Source organism: Piliocolobus tephrosceles, chromosome 9 (assembly GCF_002776525.5).
Source record: "Piliocolobus tephrosceles isolate RC106 chromosome 9, ASM277652v3, whole genome shotgun sequence".
Taxonomy (NCBI): Eukaryota; Metazoa; Chordata; class Mammalia; order Primates; family Cercopithecidae; genus Piliocolobus; species Piliocolobus tephrosceles.
Window position 1 is genome coordinate 40,892,588 of NC_045442.1, and position 13,357 is coordinate 40,905,944.

Sequence of the window (13,357 nt, forward strand, 5' to 3'; positions counted from 1 at the left end):
CCTGGCCAAAAAGAGTGAAACTCTGTCTCAAATAATAATAATAATATAGTTTAATTTAATTTTTCAGACAGGATCTTACTCTGTCACTTAGGCTGGAGCGCAGTGACACAATCATAGGTCACTACAGCCTCAAACTCCTGGGTTCAACCAATGCTGCTGTCTCAGCCTCCCAAATAGCTGGGACTACAGGTGCATGCCACAACATCTGACCAACTTTTTCTTGTTGTTATTTTTTGTAGAGCCAGGGTCTCTCTATGTTGCCCAGACTGGTCTCAAACTTCTGGCCTCAAGTGATCCTATAGGCTTTTTTGTTGTTGTTGTTGTTCCATTGGTTATTGAAGTACAGGTGGTATTCGGTTACATAAGTAAGTTATTTAGTGGTGATTTGTGAGATTTTGGTGCACCCACCACCCAAACAGTATACACTGCACCCTATTCATAGTCTTTTATCCCTCACCCCTCTTCCACCTTTCCCTCAAAGTCCCCAAAGTCCAGTGTATCATTCTTATGCCTTTGCGTCCTCATAGCTTAGCTCCCACATATCAGCAGGAACATAAGATGTTTGGTTTTCCTTTCCTGAGTTACCTCACTTAGAATAATAGTCTTCACTCTCATCCAGGTTGCTGCAAATTCCTTTTCATAGCTGAGTAGTATTCATATATATATATATCGCAGTTTCTTTATCCACTTGTTGATTGATGGACATTTGGGTTGGTTCCACAATTTTGCAACTGTGAATTGTGCTGTTACAAACATGTGTGTGCAAGTATCTTTTTCATATAATGACTTCTTTTCCTCTGGATAGATACCCAGTAGTGGAATTGCTGGATCAAATGGTAGTTCTACTTTTAGTTATTTAAGGAATCTCCACACTGTTTTCCATAGTGGCTGTAATAGTTTACATTCCCACCAGCGGTGTAGAAGTGTTCCCCGATCACTGCATTCACGTCAATATCTACTGTTTTTTATTTTTTGATTATGGCCATTCTTGCAGAAGTAAGGTAGTATTACATTGTGGTTTTGATTTGCATTTCCCCGACCATTAGTGATGTTGAACATTTTTTCATAAGTTTGTTGGCCATTGTATATCTTCCTTTGAGAATTGTCTATTCATGTCCTTAGCCCACTTCTTGATGGGATTGTGTCTTTTTCTTACTGATTTGTTTGAGTTTGTTGTAGATTCTGGATATTAGTCCTTTGTCAGATGTATAGATTGTAAAGATCTTCTCCCACTCTGTGGGTTGTCTGTTTACTCTGCTGACTGTTCCTTTTGCTGTGCAAAAGCTCTTTAGTTTAATTAAGTCCCAGCTATTTACCTTTGTTTTTATTGCATTTGCTTTTGGGTTCTTGGTCATGAAATCCTTGCCTAAGTCAATGTCTAGAAGGGTTTTTCCAATGTTAACTTCTAAATTTTTATAGTTTCAGGTGTTAGATTAAAGTCCTTAACCATTTTGAGTTGATTTTTGTACAAGATGAGTGATAAGGACCCAGTTTCATCCTCCTACATGTGGCTAGCCAATTATCCCAGCACCATTTGTTGAAAAGGGTGTCCTTTCCCCCATTTTATGTTTTTGTTTGCTTTATCAAAGATCAGTTGGCTGTAAGTATTTGGATTTATTTCTGGGTTCTCTATTCTCTTCCATTGGTCTATGTGCCTACTTTTATACCAGTACAATGCTGTTTTGGTGACTATGGCCTTATAGTATAGTTTGAAATCAGGTAGTGTGATGCCTCTAGATTTGTTCTTTCTGCTTAGTCTTGCTTTGGCCATGTGAGCTCTTTTATGGTTCCATATGAATTTTATAATTGTTTTTTCTAAATCTGTGAAGAATGATGGTGGTATTTTGATGGGGACTGGATTGAATTTGTAGATTGCTCTTGACAGTATGGTCATTTTCACAATATTGATTCTACCCATCCATGAGCATGAGATGTGTTTCCATTTATTTGTGTCATCTATGATTTCTTTCAGCAGTGTTTTATAGTTTTCTTCGTAGAGGTCTTTCACCTTCTTGGTTAGGTATATTCCTAAGTATTGTAATTTTTTTTTTTTTTTTAGCTATTGTAAAAGGCGTTGAATTCTCTCTTTTTTTTTTTTTTTTTTTGATATGGAGTCTTGCTCTGTCACCCAGGCTGGAGTGCAGTGGCATTGATCTCAGCTCACTGCAACCTCTACCTCCCGGGTTCAAGCAATTCTCCTGCCTCAGCCTCCCAAGTAGCTGGGATTACAGGTGCCTGCCACCACGCCTGGCTAATTTTTTGTATTTTAGTAGAGATGGGGTTTCACCGTGTTGCCCAGTCTGGTCTCGGACTCCTGAGCTCAGGCAATCCACCTGCCCTTGGCCTCCCAAAGTGCTAGGACTATGGGGGTGAGCCACCATACCTGGCCAGAGGTTGAGTTCTTGATTTGATTCTCCACTTAGTTGCTGTTGGTATATAGAAGAGCTACTGATTTGTGTACATTAATCTTGTATCCAGAAATTTTGCTGAATGCTTTTATCAGTTCTAAGCTTTCTGGAGGAGTTTTTAGGGTTTTCAAGGTAAATGATCATATCACCAGCAAACAGTGACAGTTTGCCTTCCTCTTTACCGATGTGGATGCCCTTTATTTCTTTCTCTTGTCTGATTGTTCTGACAAGAGGACTTCCAATACTATGTTGAAGAGAAATGGTGAGAGTGGGCATTCTTGTCTTGTTCCAGTTCTCAGAGGGAATGCTTTCTTTTCCCCATTCAGTATTATGTTGGCTGTGGGTTTCTCATATGTGACTTTTATTACATTGAGCTATGTCCCTTGTTTGCCGATTTTGCTGAGAGTTTTAATCATAAAGTGATGCTGGATTTTGTCTGATGCCTTTTCTACATCTGTTGAGATGACCTTGCTGCTTGTTATTGGTCGGTTGAGGGTATCTCATTCTTCCTGATTTAAGCTAGGAGGGTTGTATTTTCCGGGAATTTATCCATCTTTTCTAGGCTTTCTAATTTATGTGCATGAAGGTGTTCACAGCAGCCTTGAATGATCTTTTGTATTTTAGTGGTGTCAGTTGTAATATCTCCCGTTTCATTTCTTAATGAGATTATTTGGATTTTCTCTCTTTTTTTCTTGGTTAATCTTGCTAACGGTCTATCCATTTTATTTATCTTTTCAAAGAACCAGATTTTTGTTTTATTTATCTTTCATATTTTTTTTTTTTTTTGTTTCAGTTTTATTTAGTTCTGCTCTGATCTTGGTCCTTTTTTCTTGGACCTTGGACCTTCTTGATTTTTTCTGCTGGGTTTGGTTTGTTCTTGTTTCTCTAGTTCCTTGAGGTGTCACCTTAGAATGTCAGTTTATGCTCTTTCAGTCTTTTTGATGTAGGCATTTAGGGCTATGAACTTTCCTCTTAGCACCACCTTTGCCATATCCCAGAGATTTTGATAGGTTGTGTCATTATTGTTCAGTCTGAAGAATTTTTTAATTGCCATCTTGATGTCGTTTTTGACCCAAAGATCATTTAGGAGCAGGTTATTTAATTTCCATGTATTTGCATAATTTTGAAGGGTCCTTTTGGAGTTGATTTCCAGTTTTATTCCACTGTGGTCTGAGAGAGTGCTTGATATAATTTCACTTTTCTTAAATTTATTGAGGCTCGTTTTGTGGCCTATTATGGAGAAAGTGCCATGTGCTGTTGAATAGAATGTATATTCTGCAGTTGTTGGTGTTCTGTATTTATCTGTTAAGTCCATTCGTTCCAAGGTATAGTTTAAATCCATTGTTTCTTTGTTGACTTTCTGTCTTGATGACCTGCCTAGTGCTATCAGTGGAATATTGAAGTCCCCCACTATTATCGTGTTGCTGTCTATCTCATTTCTTAGTTCTATTAGTAATTGTTTTATAAATTTGGGACCTCCAGTGTTAGGTGTACATATGTTTAGGATTGTGCTATTTTCCTGTTAGACAAGGCCTTTTACCATTATATAATGTCCCTCTTTGTTTCTTTTAACTGCTGTTGCTTTAAAGTTTGTTTTCTCTAATGTAAGAATAGCTACTCCGGCTCACTTTTGGTGTCCATTTGCATGAAATGCCTTTTTCCACCCCTTTACTTGAAGTTTATGTGAGTCCTTATGTGTTAAGTGAGTCTCCTGAAGGCAGCAGATAGTTGGTTGGTGAGTTCTTATCCATTCTGCAGTTATGTATCTTTTAAGTGGAGCATTTAGGACATTTGCATTCAATGATAGTATTGAGATCTGAGGTACCATTCTGTTCATCATGCTATTTGTTGCTTGTGTACCTTGGTTTTTTTGTTTTTGCTTTTTAAGTTGTATTTTTCTTTTATAGGTTCTGTGTGATTTATGCTTTAAAGAGGCTATGTTCTGATGTGTTTCCAGGATTTGTTTCAAGATTTAGAGCTCCTTTTAGCAGTTCTTACAGTGGTGGCTTGATAGTAGCGAATTCTCTCAGTATTTGTCTGAAAAAGACTATCTTTCCTTCATATATATATGATGCTTAGTTTCACTGGATACAAAAATCACATGATCATCCTATAGGCTATCTTTAAACACTGTGTTGGAGCCAGGCACAGTGGCTCATGCCTGTAATCTCAGCACTTTGAGAGGCCAAGTCAGGAGGATCGCTTGAGCACAGGAGTTTAAGACCAGCCTGGACAACATAGGGAGAACCTGGCTCTACAAAAAAATTTAAAATTAGCAGGACATGGTGACTCACTCCTGTAATACCAGCTACTTGGGAGGCTAAAGTGAGTAGATTGCTTGAGCCCAGAGGTCAAGGCTGCAGTGAGCCATGATCTCGCCACTGTACTCCAGCCTGGGCAACAGAGCAAGACCCTGTCTCAAGTAAATAAATATCTCTTTGGGTAGACCCTGAAATGGTTTCTTTTTACAATATGCTCCTCTAATACCACCCCAAAGATGACTGTCACTCCCAGCATGTACCTGAATGTCTTTATTTCCCTTTGTAATGCCCTCTAGGATACCACTCATAACATCATGGGCTGTCTTGCATCTTTGCATCCCAAGGGCCTAGCCCAGGGGAAATGTTAGATGTCCATTAAATATTTGTTGAATGCATGGATAGATGGATATAGAGAATCATTAATTTAACACACAATGTTCAAAGTACAGACCTTCCTTATGATGGTTAGAGAAGTATTGATCATTGTCACTAATTTAATCATATTGGTTTCTCCTAGGAAGGATTAAAGAGGAATTTTGGAGCATGGGGCACTAGCAGAGAAGAGACAAGGAGCCAGGCCTGGGTCAGGACATCAGTGAGCAGCCAAGAAGAAAGCTGAAGGATAGGGTGAGGGGGTGAAGAGTCGCAGGTAATTTTCCAAATTGGGACCACATTATTCTTCTTGCCAAAGGCTTTCACTCTGCTGAGATTTAATTTAAAAATTAAAAAAACAAAACAAAACAAAAAAACCAACTATTTTCTTTCTATTTCTCCCTGAAAAGCCAAGGTGTCCTCTAACCAAAAAAAAAAGGAAAAAAACCAAAACCAAAAAAAACCTTGCAAAGACTTAATTTGAGCATCTCAGGGGGAAATGGTATAGCTCAAAGAGAGGCATCAGCAATGGCCCCAGACTATACAATTTGAACAATGTATTTATTTATTTTTATTTTTATTTTTTTAAGGCAGAATCTCACTCTTTCACCCAGGCTGGAGTACAGTGGTGCAATCTCAGATCACTGCAACCTCCACCTCCCGGGTTCAAGTGATTTTCCTGCCTCAGCCTCCTGAGAAGCTGGGATTACAGGCTTCTGCCACCACGCCAGGCTAATTTTTGTATTTTTAGTTAGCGATGGGCTTTCACCATGTTGTCCAAGCTGGTCTTGAACTCCTGACCTCAAGTAATCCTCCCGCCTCTGCCTCCCAAAGTGCTAGGATTACAGGCGTGAGCCACCCATCCGGCTGAACAAACGTATTTAATTTCTCAATCTCTGATGGACTTTCCGTTCTCCTTTCTAACAATGATGCTATTTTCACCATCAAAAAGAGGCTGTCTTGTCCATTGTTGTTCTAAAAATAGCAACAGTAAATTAGAACTAGCTTACATGTCCATCAACGGGGAAATGGTAAATAAACTACGGACTACTACGGAATAGTTTAAAAGAATGAGGGTGATACATCTACCAACAGGAAGGGTTTTCAAAGTCATAATTGTTAAATGAGAACAGCGAATTGAAAGAAATTATACTATGTCACCAAAAAAGTATTTTTTTTGAAACAGGGTCTCACTCTATCACCCAGTTAGACTGCAGTGGTAGCTCAGTGCAACCTTGAGCTCCTGGGCTCAAATGATCCTCCCAACTCAGTCCCTTGAGTGGCTGGGACTACAGGCACATGCCATGACACTCAGCTCACTAAACTTTTTTTTTAAAAACACACACACATCGGCCGAGCACGGTGGCTCATGCTTGTAATCCCAACACTTTGGGAGGCCGAGGCAGGCGGATCACCTAAGGTCAGGAGTTCGAGACCAGCATGGCCAACATGGGGAAACCCTGTCTCTACTAAAAATACAAAAATTACCCAGTCATGGTGGCCGGCACCTATAATCCCAACTACTCGGGAGGCTGAAGCAGGAAAACTGCTTGAACCCAGGAGGTGGATGTTGCCATGAGCCGAGATAGCGCCACATCACTCCAGCCTGGGCAACAAGAGCGAAACTCCACCTCAAAAAAAAAAAAAAAAAAAAATGAAATGAAATAAAACACACACATCAAAGACATGCTTTACATATATGTAAAATCATACAAAATAGATCCCGAAACACCACACTGCTAACCGTGGCCACTTTTGGAGAGAGAATTAGGACCAGAGGCAAAGGAGTAAAAGGTAACTTTTGCTTTAGCTGTATTGAGAACAACGACAAAAACCCCTCAAATTATGGCCTTTTCTCTGGGAAAACAAAAAGGGAGACACTCACCATTTATTAATTCACATTCTAGTGGATCTCTCATACTGTTGGCTGATGGGGTCATCACCTCCAAGGGTAGAACCAGTGCCTTTGTACTTTACATAATCTGTGTCTCTGTTGTCCAATATGATTGCTACATGTGGTTACTGAGCATTTGAAGTGTGGTTAGGCTGAACTGAGATAGACTCTAAAAATTTTGCCATAATTCAAAGATTTAACATGGAAAAAAGTAAACTACCTCATTAATAATTTTGTATCACATGTTATTACATGATGTTATTGATTATTTGTTGACATGGCATATTAAATAGAATATACTACTAAAATTAATTTTACTTGTTTCTTTTACTTTCTAAAATGTGGCTGCTAGAAGAGTTTAAATTACATAGGTATAGGTGGCTCACATTACATATTTATTGGACAGCACCGGTCTAGGTGATAAAAATTTTACACATGCTGATTACCTGAATAATTGTATAAATTACTGCATTTATATCATAAACAAATTTTTCCACCTAAGAAAAGTTAGATGTGTGCTTCCACAACTTTGAATCCATTTTGGCTGGTTTACATCCAAAAAGTACACTGATATCTCCAGGACCTTAAACTGAGCTTCTGTTTCCCCGTCTGTAATATTACCCACCTTGTAGTATGTTATAGTGATGTTTACAAGGGATCATCTACTCAAGGTCCTTAGTCTACAACTGTCTAAATGTGAAGTCCTCTTTGGGCTGGAAGCCTAAAGCATATTATGGTTTTACCCCTCCCTGTCCTTCAATGGCCCTGCAAAAGCCCAATAAATGTTAGTGTCCTCCTCCTTCCTCTATTCAGTTGTAAGAAAGGCACTCATTCACCTATCAATTGTTCCACATGTTTTTTTTTTTTTTTTTTTTTTTTTTTTTTTTTTTTTTTTTTTTTTTTGAGACAGAGTCTCACTCTGTTGCCCGGGCTGGAGTACAGTGGCACCATCTTAGCTCACTGCAACCTCCACCTCCTGGGTTCAAGCGATTCTCATGCCTCAGCCTCCCAAATAGTTGGGATTACAGGTGCACACCACCATGACCAGTTTTTTGTTTGTTTGTTTGTTTGTTTGTTTGTTTGCTTGTTTTGTATTTTTAGTAGAGAGGGGGTTTCACCATGTTGACCAGGCTGGTCTGGAACTCCTGACCTCAAGTGATCCACCTGCCTCAGCCTCCCAAGGTGCTGGGATTACAGGCGTGAGCCACTGCACCCGGCCCCACTTGGATTTTTTTAAATGACTTTTTCCAAGTTAACTCCACTTAATATATTATCTCTTTCTGTTTTTTGTTTGTTTGTTTGTTTCCTTCTTTTGGATTTGTTCATCATATTCTTCTAAAATTAACACTTTAATCTCAAAGCTCCTTGTTCTCTAAGAAACCACCACCAAGTACCCACCTCCTCCCCACCGCCCTCCCACTGTGTCCCCTGCAAATACAGACTTCCTAGAAAACCATTTCCTACAGCCTCAGTGATATGGACATAGCTGTTTGTTTGAAGCAACCATTTCCTTACATGCTCTAATTTCACTTTCAAGTTATATGTCTTTGGTTATTTGGTTCTCTAATTACAGATCCCCTTTTCTAGAAAGGAAGTAAAAATCATTTTACTGTATGTTGTAGCACTGAAATCTGTTTCCCAACCTTTTATTATAAAAGAAATTGAACTTACACTGTTTAAGATCTATTAAATTTCCTGCAGGCAAATTATTCTTCAATTTTTAAAAAAGTAATTGAGTCAGTTGTTTTTTCTCTCTCTAAAGAAAAAAAATGTTTCGCTCTAGTTCTTGGTTGATATTTCTAACAAGGGGTCTTACTAGACAAAAGGGATAATGACAATTGACATGTATGCATGTTTATTATAAATTAAACACTGTACATGTACTTGATATTTAATATTTCCAACGATTCCTGAACCCTGCCTAGGGAGAAATTGCTAGTACGTTCATTACCCTGTCTTCTATGTGTCCTTTTTGTTGTTGTGTGATCAGGGAAACCTCAGGTCCCAGGCTTCCCAATACTGGTTTTGAATATTCACACCCGAAGTCACTAATCTTTCTTGTTAACACCTTGTAGTTTGGCCCTTGATTAATTCAATCAGTGATTAGCACTTCTACAATAAGTGTTAATCTCTCTTTTGAAATATCTCAAAGCCCAACCCTTTACTGAGGCTTTCTGCCCCAGTCAGAGTATACTGGAAAGGATTTCCCTATTGTGAGCAATATCTACAAGGCATTTCCCCTGCACACCAACAGTTTGGGAAAGGCCTGCTTCAAAGTCTTGTTGTGAAATTAAAGTACAGAATTATAGGCCCAGGTTTGCACCTACTGCATGCGGTAGACTCCAGCTGAGTACATCTAGTGATCCTGTTAAAAGTAGGGGCCAGGCTGGGTGTGGCGGTTCATGCCTGTAATCCCAGCACTTTGGGAGGCCGAGGTGGGCAGATCGCTTGAGGTTAAGAGTTCAAGACCAGCCTGGCCAACATGGTGAAACTCTGTCTCTACAAAAAGGCAAAAATTACCCGGGCATGATGGCGCACAACTATAGTCCCAGTTACTCAAGAGGTGGGAGGAACACTTGAGCCCAGGAAGTCAAGGCTGCAGTAAGCTGAGATCATGCCACTGCACTCCAGCCTGGGTCAAAAAAAAGAAAAAGCAAAAAAACTCTATTTTTTTGTTTTTTAAAGCAGGGGTCAGATTCTTTTGCAAAGCTGGAGGCCTTAATCAATAAGAAATAAAAATGATTTAATAAAAAAAGAAGAAGAAGAAAAGGAGCCAGATTCTTCAACACCGGGAGACCAAAACCAATAAACCTCCAGAGGGCACCCCCAGCAGTTCAGTCTGGGACGAGCGGACTCGAGGCCGGACAGAGCCGAGCTAGGCGCTGTTCTTGGGTTTCCAGTCACCCAGATGCTCAGTTGCTCAAGTGTGACAACTAGGGCCTTCTCAGAAGCAGCCGGTACAGCCTCAAATGCTTCAGCTGGCAGGTGTGAAGGCCTCCAACTCTCCGAGAGCAGTTTTCTTCCTGACAATGGGTGTCTACGAACTAACAAATAAAATTTGAGATGGACCCTGCAATCGTCCTTCCCATTTCACAAGGGAAGATATGGGTTTGCCTTGACCACTGTCTAGGTTCACACTCCCCAAGTGGCAAGCCCTGAGAAGTCACTCCACATGAAGAAAGACAAACACAACCAGTTAACTTCTCCTCTTGCATTTGAAAGAGAAGAGCTTTGATCTTGGTTTCATGGTAGGTGGTCAGCTTTCATTGATTTCAACTTTTTTTTTTTCTAAAGTTTCCTGTAAAGGAAAATTTCTCCATCCTCCCCGCTACTTCCAGAACACTGGGGGATTTCTCCCAACATAAAAGAATGTCGGAGTCTTACGATTTCTAAGGGATCATGGCAACCAATTTGAATATTTTTCTCTATAGCACAATAGTCATGTCACACATGTCACAATCTTACCTTTAGAATATGTTTTCGTTGTTCCCACTCATCAACTCTTTGACATAGGAACAGAAAATATCTTCACCCTATTTTGCAGATCAGAAAGTAGAAGCCCAAAAAGATCCTGTGTCTGACTTAAACCACACAGCCATATTACTGAGTGGGATTGAGATTTAAACTCAGGTCCCTCCAACTTCCATGGCCAAGGCCATAACTACCATGCTCTTAGCCACCACAATCAGGAGCCCTGATTGGGCTTCTTCTCAATCAGTGGGATCAAAACTTGGTGTGAGCTAATTCTTAGCAGCAGAGCAAGGACTAGAAAACAATTGGCAGGCATCGCAGCTGCACTAGGCCAAAGAGAGTATGTATTGTCCACAGCCAAGCCAAGGGAATGGAGGAGCCCCAGAGCCAGGCATGGTGGTAGCAGTCAGTTGTACAAAGACCCATGGAACTGGGGCCAAAAGAAGTGAGAACTCCAAAGGAAGGGTCAAGGGCAGCCATGAGTGAACACGTGCTTTCATTATGCTTCCCTTTCATACTCTCCTAGACCAGATGAACCTGGACCAACAAATGGTTCTTGAGCTTTATAGTAAGATCTCTAACGAAGGGTTGGGGGTGCTTATTAAAACGGAGATTTCTAAGTCCACCTTATTCCTATGAATCAAAATCCCCGAAAGTGAGAGCCCAGAAGCTTGTGTAAACAAGCTTCCCAGGGATTCCAACCACACCTGGAGAAGCAAGGGCCAGATGGCAGAGGCATGTCTGCAGGTGTGTGTGACTTCCTGCAGCAAAGACAGCTCTGCCTGCTCCTGCATTTAGTTAACAAGAGCAGATGAGCAGGAGAAAGTTTCTCGTGTGCTGAAACAAGAAAACAGTTACTAAAAGACATGTGACAGCGACAGGAGCCAATGTCCCAACCTATCCCAGAGAGGGCTTCAGCAGCATGGAGGCACAGGTGTGGTGAGGTCAGAGGGAAGATGCCGCCACCTGGGCATTGTCTACCAAAACCAGGCAGTGCAGGTGACAGGTTCCTTGTTGAAACAGGAAGGGGAAGCAGATAAGAGAACAACAGCAAGGAAGAAGCTTGTAATACATATTTTACCTCAGCTGTCATTCTAACTGCTACACACACAGGCACACAAAACTATTTTTTGAGTTTTTGTTTGTTTGCTTTTGAGACAGCCTCACTCTGTTGCCCAGGTTGGAGTGCAGCAGTGCAATCATGGCTCACTATAGCCTCTATCTCCCAGGCTCAGGCAATCCTCTCACCTCAGCCTTCCGAGGAGCTAGGACCACAAGTGCATGCCACCACGCCTGGCTAATTTTTAAATGACTTGCATAGATGGGGTCTCCCTATGTTGCCTAGGCTGGTTTCAAACTCCTGGGTTTAAGCAATCCTCCCACCTCAGCCTACCTAGTAGCTAGGACCACAAGTGTACGCCACCAGGCCTGCCTAATTTTAAATTGTTTTGTAGGGACAAGGTCTTCCTATGTTCCCCAAGCTGGTCTCAAACTCCTGGGCTCAAGCGATCCTCTTGCCTCAGCCTCCCAAAGTGCTGGGATTATAGGCTTGAGCCTCTGTACCTGGCTTTAAGTTGTTTTAATAGCAGCAGTGGAAGCCTTCATACACTAGGAAAGAATAATCTGTGTTTGTTGAGATGGGTAAGCTATGGCAAGACTCAGCCTTAGCCACTGAAAGAAGGCATTTTTCAAAGGCCGACTGGGAACATTAGGAATTATTCTGGAGAATTAACAGGAAGACAGGACTGCATTGATACTTTATATGCCCTCTGTTATTGTTGTTGTTGTTGTTGTTGTTGTTTTTCAGTCTCCTGATAGAAAATCCTCTTGTTATAGACTGAACTGTGTTCCCTGAAATTCATAGATTGAAGCCTTAACTCTCAATGTGGCTGTAGTTGGAGACTGGGCCTTTAGAGAGGTGATTAAGGTAAATGAGGCTAAAAGGGTGGGGCCCTAATCCAATAGGATTGAAGTCCTTATAAAAAGAAGAAGAAACATCAGAGAACTATCTCTCTCTGTCCTGGCACAGAGGAAAAGTCATTTGAGGACACAGCCAGAAGGCAGCTGTCCGCAAGCCAGGAAGGGAGGCCTCATCAGAAATCAACCCTGGAGGCACCTTAATCTTGGACCTCCAACCTCCAGAACTGTGAAAAAAATAAATTCCTGTTGTTTAAACCACCCAGTTTGTATCATTTCTTACGGCAGACCTTGCAGGCAAATACACCTCTCTGAGCCTCAGATCCTTCATCTGTAAAATGGGGATAATCACATTACCTTTGCCATAGAGTTACTGAGAGAATTAAGTGAAATAATATAAGTAATAATGTGATATATGTAATAGGTTAACTGGCACACAATAAGTGCTATTTATTATAGCCCATGTTATAGGATTGTTAAATGGACTAAGTGAGATAATCAATGTGATATTCTTGGTACAATACGTGCACATAGTAGGTGCTTAATAAATTGTAACTATAAACACTGTTACAAACTTTTATTTATTATTTATTTATTTATTTATTTGAGACAGACTTGCTTCATCGCCCAGGCTAGTCTTGAACTCCTGACCTCAGGTGATCCATGTGTTTCAGCCTCCCAAAGTGCTGGGATTACAGGTGTAAGCCACCATGGCCGGCCTATAAACTTTTAAATAACGTTAAATGCAATCATGTTGCTAAAACAACTTTCAATCAAATGCAGCCATGGTGGAGTCACAGCTCCCTGAGACTGCTATCTCCCAGGCTCAGGTGATCCTCCCACCTTAGGCTCCTGAGTAGCTGGGACCACAGGTGCATGCCACCACACCCAGCTAATTTTTAAATTTTTTTTGTAGAGACGGCATCTTCCTATGTTGCCCAGGCTGGTCTCAAACTCCTGGGCTCAAGTGATCTTCCTGCCTCCGACATAAGTAAATGTCATGATTATTATATAACAGCTACCCTTCCAAAATG